The sequence below is a fragment of the Vipera ursinii genome (assembly GCF_947247035.1).
Source record: "Vipera ursinii genome assembly, chromosome: 5".
In the NCBI taxonomy this organism is placed as follows: domain Eukaryota; kingdom Metazoa; phylum Chordata; class Lepidosauria; order Squamata; family Viperidae; genus Vipera; species Vipera ursinii.
In genome coordinates, this window is record NC_139518.1 from 32,281,442 (window position 1) to 32,292,673 (window position 11,232).

The window sequence follows — 11,232 nt, forward strand, 5'->3', positions numbered from 1 at the left end:
TAATTATATAATATTAATTTTAATTATATATTATATATTCAATTTTTATGTTGAAACTTTCTTCAATCATTTTCAAATGTTCTAGCCATTAATCTAATCCTATTATGCCATATAAAAAAGATTAAAGTGCAAATTTTGTGCACCATCATTGAAATCCATTATTCAGCTATATAGTAGCTAATAATTAGCATTCTGTAAACTTCAGAAACTTCAGAATTTGAAAATATGGTTGTGCAATAAAATTAAGGAGGATGAACTGGATGTTAACACAACTTAACAGCAAGTTTCAGATTCTTTGAGTTTATTATAAATAATGGGATGTATTAGAACACAAGCTGTTATATTATTACTGTTGGACAGGAGCTAGAGAAAAAAACTTCTAATTTATCAATAGGATTTTGAAGAAATAGAAAATATGCATTCTACTTTGAAATTGTATTATTCAATAATAGTATTGAATAAAAACTGCTTGCATAAACTGGAGGACATTGAAATTACGAATGACACTTTAAATTTTATTTCATTATAAAATCCACCACTTCATGGAAAGCTCCTATAGCTTTCAGTTATGGCTTTAACTTTTTATCAGGCAAAATATATATTAATAACACAAAAAATAGCAATATCTTCCAGCTTTTGCATAATCATTTAATTTCTCAATAAAATGAATATACAAAAATATTCCTGTGGGTTTGCTTTACTGTCAATTACTAAGATAGGCAAGAAAATGGTAAGTGAACACCTGTCTAGCCTAGACAAAGTTCAAATCACCGGGACCAGATGGATTACACCCCAAGGTTCTCAAGGAACTGGCAGACGTGATCTCAGAACCACTGAACTATATTTTTCAAAGATCCTGGAGCACTGGGGAACTACCAGAGGACTGGAAGTGAGCTGATGTAGTTCCCATCTTCAAAAAAGGGAAAAAAATAGTTCCAGGAAACTACAGACCTATCAGCCTGACCTCAATACCTGGGAAGATTCTGGAAAAGATAATCAAACAACAAATCAGCAAACACCTTGATGCAAACAAAGTCATCACTAAAAGTCAACATGGGTTTGTCAAAAACAGATCATGCCAGACAAATCTTATTACATTCTTTAACCAAGTGACAAAACTAGTGGACCAGAGGAATGCTGTAGATATAATTTACTTGGACTTCAGTAAGGCATTTGATAAAGTAGATCACAACCTACTAGTTGATAAGATAGAAAAATGTGGGTTAGATAGCATTACCGCCAGATGGATTCGTAGCTGGCTGACAGGCCATACTCAGAGTGTGGTCCTCAATGGAACCGCATCTACATGGAAGGAAGTGTTTAGTGGGGTGCCCCAGGGTTCTGTTCTGGGCCCAGTGCTCTTCAATATCTTCATTAATGATTTGGATGAGGGGATAGATGGGGAACTCATCAAATTTGCAGACGACACCAAGCTGGCAGGAATAGCCAATACTCCAGAAGATAGGCTTAAGATACAGAAGGATCTGGACAGACTCGAACACTGGGCACTATCTAACAAAATGAAATTCAATGGTGAAAAAAGTAAGGTTCTATATTTAGGCAGGAAAAATCAAATGCATAGGTATAGTATAGGTGGTACCTTGCTCAATAGTAGTAACTGTGAGAGGGATCTCGGAGTCTTAGTAGACAATCACTTCAATATGAGCCAGCAGTGTGCTGCAGCTGCCAAAAAAGCCAACACAGTGCTAGGCTGCATTAACAGGGATAGAGTCAAGATCAAGTGAAGTACTAATACTTTACAATGCTTTGGTAAGGCCACACCTGGAATACTGCATCCAGTTTTGGTCACACAATGTAAAAAAGATGTCGAGACTCTAGAAAGGGTACAGAGAAGAGCAACAAAGATGATTAGGGGGCTGGAGGCTAAAACATATAGGGAACGGTTGCTGGAATTGGGTATGTGTAGTTTAATGAAGAGAAGGGTGAGGGGTGACATGATAGCAGTGTTCCAATATCTCAGGGGCTGCCACAAAGAAGAGGGAGTCAAGCTATTCTCCAAAGCACCTGAAAGCAGGACAAGAAGCAACGGATGGAAACTAGTCAAGGAGAGAAGCAACCTAGAACTAAGGAGAAACTTCCTGACAGTTAGAGCAATTAACCAGTGGAAGAACCTGCCTCCAGAGGTGGTGAATGCTCCAACACTGGAGGTTTTTAAGAAGAGATTGGACAGCCATTTGCCTGAAATGGTATAAGGTTTCCTGCCTGAGCAGGGGGTTGGACTAGATGACCTCCAAGGTCCCTTCCAACTTTATTATTATTATTATTATTATTATTATTATTATTATTATTATTATTATTATTTGCCACACTTAACAAAAATATAAAATTGTATTGCTGGGTCAGGATGTTAGGGCAGCACAATATCGGTACTGTATATCTTCTAGAATTTTTATATGGTGCCTCACCTTACCTTTTCATTGAACTGTATTATTGTAATAATGGAACATGGTTATTCATATTGCATTTGTATGATTCCTGCCCAAAATTATGTATTTAAAAAGGCAGCTATATAAAATTTCTAAATAAAACATTTTAAGGTTTTGCAAATTTTAACATCCATTATTTGTTACAAATAAACTACAAAGTATATTTGTCTATTTTTTCAATTATTACCACTGCAGTTCTTCCAATTATTGGAAGTCCAAGATTGAGAAGGTTCATTCAGTGCAATTGTTTTTGAAATGTTGTTTCAGACAAGTGGGGGTTTTTTTAGCTCAGGATTCTGCCAGCAACAGAGGCTAACCAGCTAAAGGCCTTAGTATTAGCTCTGTTCAAAACAGAATTGCAGGGAATGGGAAAGATGAAATAATATTGCTATTAAATTTGAATGTCTAAAACCGACCAGAGAAGAGCAAACTTTGCCTTAATTTTCAAAAAGATCTTCGGCAACGTTCTAAAATAGGCTGTTAAGCAGCTTCGGATGGCCCAAGATCTCCAGTCCTTTCGCCGTGGCCTCAAAACACTCCTTTTCCACCTGGCTGACCTGGACTGACAGGGATTTTAATTATGTTTACAATTTTAACTCTAATCTTTATTTCAATTTTTAATTTTAATTTACTGCCACCCTGAGTCCCTCGGGAGATAGGGCGGGATATAAGTCCCATAAATAAATAAATAAATATACGAGCACTTGGAACATAGGGCGGGATATAAGTCAAATAAATAAATAAATAAATAAATAAATAAATAAATAAATAAATAAATAAATAAATAAATAAATAAGCAAGCAAGCAAGCAAGCAAGCAAGCAAGCAAGCAAGCAAGCACTTGGAACATTATCATAAGGATCCAGCATAATTTTGTCAAGAACCCAAGTCAAACTATTTTTTATGAGTAATTTCACTATATCTTTGTAGTGAGAGAACACAACACTTCAATTTCTCACACAATACCCTACCTCAAAATGAAATAACATCATTGCTTAAAATCACAGATGTCAATCTTATTGGGGAGGGGAGAGTATATGCAACCATTGAAAGAATGTAAATATGAGTTTCAATTTGGTCAGACTAGTCCCATGGCCCAAGACCAGATTAGGAACACATCATGGGACTTGAAATATGGTCCTTAAGAATTTAATTGCACATTCTTGAAAGGGGCAAGTCTTAGGCTAAATTAGGTTAAAGGCTAAATTATTAGAGTAAGCACTAAATTAATGTTATTATCATTCTTCCTACTAACAAAATGCAATGACAGCTTTTGGGGAGGTATCATGTGATGTGGATACAATGAGAAGTAATTTGCAATATTTATTATTTGGAATATCTATCAATATAAAGTGATGAATCTGCTGGTGAAGGGAAGTAGCTTGTCTTTAAGATAGGTTTAGGTCTCCAATTCAAGATTTCCATGAATACCAAGCCTGTAGTCTTAAGTTCCAAATAAACATTCGAACATTTAAAATATTTAGCTCTACATCTTTTGTAAGGTCATCCAATTCCAAAGCCCAAGAAACATTTGCTGAGTAATTCAATCATTTTATCTCAGTATACCAAAATAGAGACTGGTGACTTTTTTTGTCTAAAATGGATTTCTTTCTGTTTGGGGAAGGAAGGTATGCTCAGTCATTTGTAATTATTTTGGTCACTGACTAGTAAAGTGTGCCTCATATACACAATTACTGCATACCTTCAGTAGTATACCTTGTTGAGGACCACAACAGAGTACTTCACAGAATCCACTGAGCTACACAGGTATTCCTGCATGGACAAGTTAATGTTTACAATGTTTCCCGAAGATATAAAGTTGAAAACATTGTTTATAAACAATTATTCCAATTCAGAAAGCATTTGGAAGAAATTCCAATGCACTCATTGAGTTCTTCCAACAGTTAGTACTTCCATGCTAAACTCAACTAAAGGACAAATGTAATAGAAAAAGGGCACACAGAAGAAGACTATAGTCTGGGACAAAGAATTTTAATTTTTCAGAGATATGCATGTTTTCAAAATAGGTGGTCATTACATGCTTGGTTTACGTGTAACTCTAATGCACAGGTGTCAAACGTGCCACGTCATGTGATGTGTCGCAACATATCACGACTCTTTTTGCATTGCCAGCAGTGGGGTGGGCGCAGCTTTGGTTTGATGAAACTGGCCTGTGGGCCGGCAATTTGACACCCCTGCTCTAATGCATCATGTGCTTTGTTTTAACGTTATGTTAAACATATCCCACCATTGCTGGTTTGTTATATAATGTTTAGGCCCAGTGTTTGTCTGTCAGAAAATGATATTTTTGAAATGCATTTAACTACTATTGCTAACAACTAGATGTCCACAACTGCTGGCCGAGTAGAATGAATTTTGTAATTACTAGAGGATAAAGAAACGTACCACACTGTATATATTTATAAATAAACCAAGAATTTTAGGTGCCAAAGTACACCCTCAAAACTAGTTTAAACTTGTTACATTTCTTTATACGTAAATAGGGTTATCCATGAGTACATATATTAATATTTTTAAAAGTACCTATATAACCTGTATATACTTGTGAATATACCCAACTGTGGATAACCTGACACTCAAATTTTTAACCAAAATACATGAAATAGAAATCCATTGATTACCCATGGATAAGCTAATAGTGAAAACTAAAAGATACAAAAAAAATAAAAGTCATCTTATCCATGGGTGACACATTTTTCACAATATTTTGGTCAAAAATTCAAGGATTGGTTTATATATACCAATGGGCTTATAAACATATATGTCTGATAGTTTACTTAGTCTATTTCTTATATGAATTCATATAGAAAAGACCTGTTTGCAATGTGTATCTCTTATAACTAGGATAATTATCAGTTTTCTCATAATACTGTTTAATTTCTTGCTTTAGAAAATTCAAAATATATATTTTTTTATTTTTATTTTATTTTAATTCCATTTATATCCCGCCCTTCTCCGAAGATTCAGGGCGGCTTACAAGCTTAGCAGTAGCCTTCATTCTATGTATATGCCTGCTTATTAGGGCTTTCATACACCCCCAAGCGGCATTATTACAAAGTCAGCTTAATTGCCCCCAACAATCTGGGTCCTCATTTTACCTACCTCAGAAGGATGGAAGGCTGAGTCAACCTTGAGCCTGGTGGGATGTGAACCTGCACTAATTGCAGGCAGCTGGTGTTACTTAAGGAGGGTATATATATATAGTGCAGTACTATAAGGGACGCGGTGGTTCAGTGGGTTAGGACGCTGAGCTTGTCGATCAGATGGTCAGCAGTTTGGCGGGTCGAATCCCGAGTGCCGCATAACAGAGTGAGCACCTGTTACTCTTCCCAGCTTCTGCCAACCTAGCAGTTTGAAAGCACGTAAAAATGCAAGTAGAAAAATAAGGACCACTACGGTTGGAAGGTAACAGCGTTCCGTGCGCCTTTGGCGTCTAGTCATGCCGGCCACATGACCATGGAGATGTCCTCGGACAAGCGCTGGCTCTTCGGCTTTGAAACGGAGATGAGCACCGGCCCCTAGAGTCGGAAACGACTAGCACGCATGTGCGGGGGAACCTTTACCATAATTATACTATTAGGATTAAATGTGTAGTATAAAAGAGCTGCAATATTTATCTCTTATTTATTTAAATGAGTAGCTGTAGAAAAATCTTAGCGATAACCTGATAATTTATTAAATATGAGCGTGCCTATTCTGTATAATTGTCCAGAATGAGATGGTTCTTCAGATGTTCAGACCCATGCCATGAAAGTCTTTATGGGTGGTAACCTACACTCTGAATTATACCTGGATGCTAGAAGGCAACTAATACAGGTCATGGAGCAGAGGCATCATATGGGTATAACATGGTATGCCTCATCAAGAACTACACATTCTGGACCAACAAATTTCTAAGGGGTCATCATCAGCAGGCCCACGTAGAACATTTTGCAACAGCCCACATGAAAAGTGATAAAGGCAAGAGTGATTGTCTGCAAAGCCCCAAGTCTAGGATTTGCAACTCTTAACTGCAAAAGGGTCTTTTTGCATATAAGGATTTTAACATACATACCAGAGCAGCTGGATGAGGTTACATCATTCCTTTTCTGCTTTTATTATGGCCTTCCAGTAAAAGAATCTGTGTACTGATAATATAAATTTTAGGATGACTTTAAAAAAATATTTTTGAATCTTGTTGGTTGTACTAAAAATAAGCATTTTTAAAAAATAAAAATAAATTTCCTTAATATGAATAGGATTTTTAAAAGTGAATAGACAATACATCAAGAAAAAAATATCAGGAAGATCCTAATCAAATGAAGAATTAAGCTGTAAAAACCATGCCTTCAAAACCTCTATGATGAGCGGATATTAAAAGACTCATTTGAGATCAGATATAGCAATCACTTATTTACCTGTAGATTCACCGGAATTATTTCTTGAACAAAAAATACATGCTAACATGAGAGATGGAGCTAAATTCTAAGCAAACAGTAGCGCATACCTTCTGATTACAGTAGCTCAATTATAGCAAAGCAATCCAACAGGTTGTTCATTTTGAATTCACATGACATGAGTCTGAAACTCTGAAAATAATACAGCAATTCAGGAAGAGTCTCAGGTTTTATTTATCTTACTGCTGAAGATTTCTTCATCACAGAATGCTAACATGACTATGAAGAACTCAGATGAAGCTAAACATTGCTGGAAATGCAACGTATCTATAGATAGGTACAATGATAATAGATCAAATGTATATGTTGTCGTACAATTCTGAAAAAAGTAAGGCTCTGCTGTCCATAGGTTGCATATTCCTGATGTAAAGAATCTATAGCTTGATAATACAAAATAGATGGTAAACCTTTTAGAGAAACTTGTCTCACAAGTAATTGCAAGATGGTTAGAATCATCTAACCAAAAGGATATTCCGAAAACTCTTTATAGCATCAAGTGCTAAAGGTTACCTTACAATCTTTCCAAAATAGTTTACTATCAGTATTTTCAGCTACATAATATTGGCTTTATTATACTCACAGAAAATTATCCAGTATTTATTTCCTAGAAGCCTCTTTGTGTAAAATTATATAGAGCAGGGGTGTCAAACTCGCAACATCATGTGATGTGTCATAAGTTAATATTAATTTTATGAATAGGTTTACAACTAGCCACAGTCAAAATAATTAATATGACCCTCAACTTCCATTTTCTGGCTGTAAAAATGTATTGGAGTCTAAGTTGAATTTTGTAGTAAAAATAAAGTCCCAGCTAAGCTTACTTCAACTTTCTATAAATTCTCCAAATATATTGAAGATTACTGGACCATGTTGCAGATACCATTGCAATTTCTATTAATGAAAATGCATAAAGCTGTGGACAAGTAAGGATTACAGTAGGTGAAAGCTGCTCTCTTAAATATAAAAGGCAACTTAACATACTGATACGCTACCTGTACACAGCAAAAATAGTCTAAAAGCAAAGTAAAAAAAGTTCTTACTCTTTTGCAATATTTTACATACCTACCACAGTGATACGATTTACTACCATATTGTATCATAAATTGATTTAACAGTTGCTCCTAACTACTCTAAAGCAGTCTTGGATTCTGGCCATGCAATCTCATTTATAGAAACACATGTGTGCTCATATCAGTGATGCTAGTTTGCAGTAGTGGTAGTAAGAATAGAACTGGCACAAGTGTATAAATGCTCATATGCTTTGGATGAGTACAGCAAGTCCTACTTCTATATTCACAATTGGTAATCCAAATAAGAACGAACAATCACATATGAATTAGAAAGAGCTAAAAATTACAGAATTCTTTTAATCAACTTATGAATAAAAAATAGTATTAGGTAATTGACATGTGACCTTAAGCCTACTTTCTACTACTACCAAGGAAAGCCTAGCCTAGCATATATAATGGAGCTTACTCTGAATCAATATGCACAGGAGACACTCCAAGGACCAACTCAAGAAAGCATCACCATGGGTGAATAATGCTTAAAATTTGCACATGTGGCATCAACTACCATTTAGCATATTGTAACTATGAATATTCTTGAGGTAGGTTACGAGGTAAGAAGTGGATACACAAGGCAGCCAGAAACATTTATTAAAAAAAAAGAGCTCGCCTCATTTCACCGCGTACGTGACTTACTCGCCGGTAAGCTTACCCCGAGTTGCAGCCTTTATCGGCCTAACCCGGGGAACTGTGCAAGCGGGCAGAGAAACTGCATACGAGTATCTTGGTATAAAACCATGCAGGATTAACCCTATTAATAAATTTTGGAACTATGCAGCAGGCCTCTCGGGTCCGATGCTGAACTCCAAAGCCTTTCGTCTGCTTCCTAAACGCACCTCCCGGTGTCTTCCTCAAGCCCGTGCTGGGTCGGCCCTGATGCTGCTCCTCTTAAGAAAAAACTGCCTCGCTTCCTTCCTTCCTCGCTCGCTCTGTCACAGCCTGGGAGGCTCCCAACACGATCCCAAAAGGGCCCTCGTCCTCCCCAAACCCATCCGCTCTTCCCTCCGCAGACACTCCGTCCCTTTTCCCGGCTCCCGAACTCACCACTGCGGCCAGAGGGGAAGCTGGTAAGCGACGTTCCTCGTGTGTGCCGGGAGCCCCCTCTGCGGGCGATGCGTTAACTCCAGCCTTGGGCGGACCGGCCCCGCGGAGCCAATGAACAAGGCCCAAGTCTCCGTGATGAGCCTCCCCCTCCCCCTCCTTCCGCCTCGAGCTGGCGCACCTCACAATCGCCGCCGCGGACCATCCTCGTTCCGTATGCCGCGGCAGCGAGTCCTCATTGGCTCGCGCAGGGTGGCGCGCGAGGGGCCGGCTCTATTACGTTCTAAAACGGTTGTGTCTGTGAGAGGTGGGGGAAGCACGCGCGCGGGAGAGAACAGTGCAAGGGTTACTCTCGGTCACTTTTTTTGCTTTGGGGTCACGGGCGCTGGAGGAAAGCGGCTGCTGCTGGTGGTGGTGACACAATAGACCCGCTGAAGTCGCTACAGCGGCTGAGGCTAAAGGAAAGCAAAAGGAGGAAACTGCCTGAAAATACTGTAGATTCTTTGCCAATTAAACGCCAAGTGTGTCCGCTGCTCAGGCGCAGCACAATTTATAGAATTATTGTTGCCACCGTTATTAGCCTCGCCGACGTTGCACTGTCTTGATCCGGGTCACCTGATAATCTAAAGGCGCCAGCAGCTATTTATTATGCAGATCCATATTGGCTACTGGCTTTAGTAATTTAAACTTACGAGGCTAAACAGAGATTAAAAATACAGATACTGGGCTTCCTGAGGACGAAATCATGAATGAAGTCGGGAGAACTCAGCGTCTGTGTTTGGCCGATTTGAAGGAAGGATATAAAATACACAGTAGTGTTAAAACGGGAAACATTTCTCTCCCGCCTTTGGCTGCTTGTTGCATTTGATGCTTTACTTTATAAAAAAAATTGATTTAAAATTTATACAGTATAGCAAATGAAAGATTTAAAATGGAACTTTCTAAGGCAGTTTGTATGACTGGAAGTTCACCTGTGCTCTTGATCTTGCCTCCTTTAGGGCATGAAGGAAGATGTGGTTAGTTGGATCTAGGAGGTTTTCAGTGCTTCTTTGTGACAAGGGTGATGCTTGCAATCTTGAAGCAGACTGTGTTGTGTCCAATCTAACCATATTTGATAACTATTGTACAGCTTTCCCTTTCTGAAGATTGTAGGCATTTAAGTACTTGGTGCTAAGGAAAACGAATTATTTGGAACCATTTCAGGTACTGGTGACTATTAGATTATGCCTGTGTTTCCATCCTCATGCTGCTTCCCCAAAGATTTCCAACTCAATTTAAAATGCTGCTGTTAATTTATAATGCCCCAAGTCCATCTTCTTGTAACTCATCTGGCCCAATAGCTTATTCTTGGGAGGAGAAGCTTTTAACCATATTACAGTTTTGTGAAGTAAGGGCAAGTGAGGCCAGGGGTACTATTTTTCAGCTGCTGAGAAATATTTTCCATTGGAATTAATATTTGCTACATTCCTTTTGAGGTTCCATAAGCTGCTTATACAGAACTTTTCCAAAGAATATCTGAAATAATTTCTTGCCACCTTTAATTTTTCTTTCAGTTACGGTACTTATATTGTTATTTTATTTGAGTTTGTTAAGTTTTATTTATGTTATGATTTTATTATTATGGTTGGTCACACAGATGTTTAGGTCATGGTTGTCCCAAAGGTGCTTTTTCAGGAGGCAACTTAACTTTCTTTCTTTGAAGATGCTTCGCTTCTCATCCAAGAAGCTTTTTCAGCTCTGACAGGATGATGGCAAATGGAAGGATTTGTAGGTGTTTGCTGGCATTAAAGTTATCATCACAGGATGTAAACATTTTCAAGTAAAGCTAACTTATACAATTGACTGATGGTGATTTTCTCAATTCACCTTCCTGAAGGCATGGAATCTCCATTTGTAAACTTCCCAGCTAGTAAAGTCAGTGGGGGTAGCCACATCTACTTAATGACCACATGATTCATTTAACAACTGCAGTAATTTGCTTAACAACTATGGAGAAAAAAAGTTTAAAATGGTGCAAAACTCACTTAACTGCCTTCCTTAAGAATGGAAATTTGGGGTCAATTGTAATTGTAAGTTGAGGACTACCTGTATGTGGAAATGCAACTGCTTTCTTTATCTATTTTGATAGAGTCTTTAGTAAGATTTTAAGAATCATCAGAACTGAAACACTTAAGGAAAAGCCTGAAACTCAGGGAAGTTGCAGTTGTAAGATTTTCTGTTG

General features: G+C 37.8%; 1 protein-coding gene across 2 annotated transcripts in view; it reads right to left on the minus strand.

Moving 5' to 3' along the window:
* The window catches only part of ACSL3 (acyl-CoA synthetase long chain family member 3), a 70,149-nt gene extending 60,944 nt beyond the window's left edge, over window positions 1–9,205 (minus strand). Inside the window, exons 1-2 of one of the 2 annotated variants that reach the window (XM_083364990.1) lie at window positions 9,015–9,204; window positions 6,522–6,594 (exon numbers count right to left, since the gene is read on the minus strand). The gene's annotated coding sequence lies outside the window, so the exon portion shown is untranslated. Of the gene's footprint in view, window positions 1–6,521; window positions 6,595–9,014 lie in introns of both variants that reach the window. The other variant, XM_083364989.1, reaches the window with a different exon arrangement.
* Window positions 9,206–11,232: the final 2,027 nt, after the last annotated feature.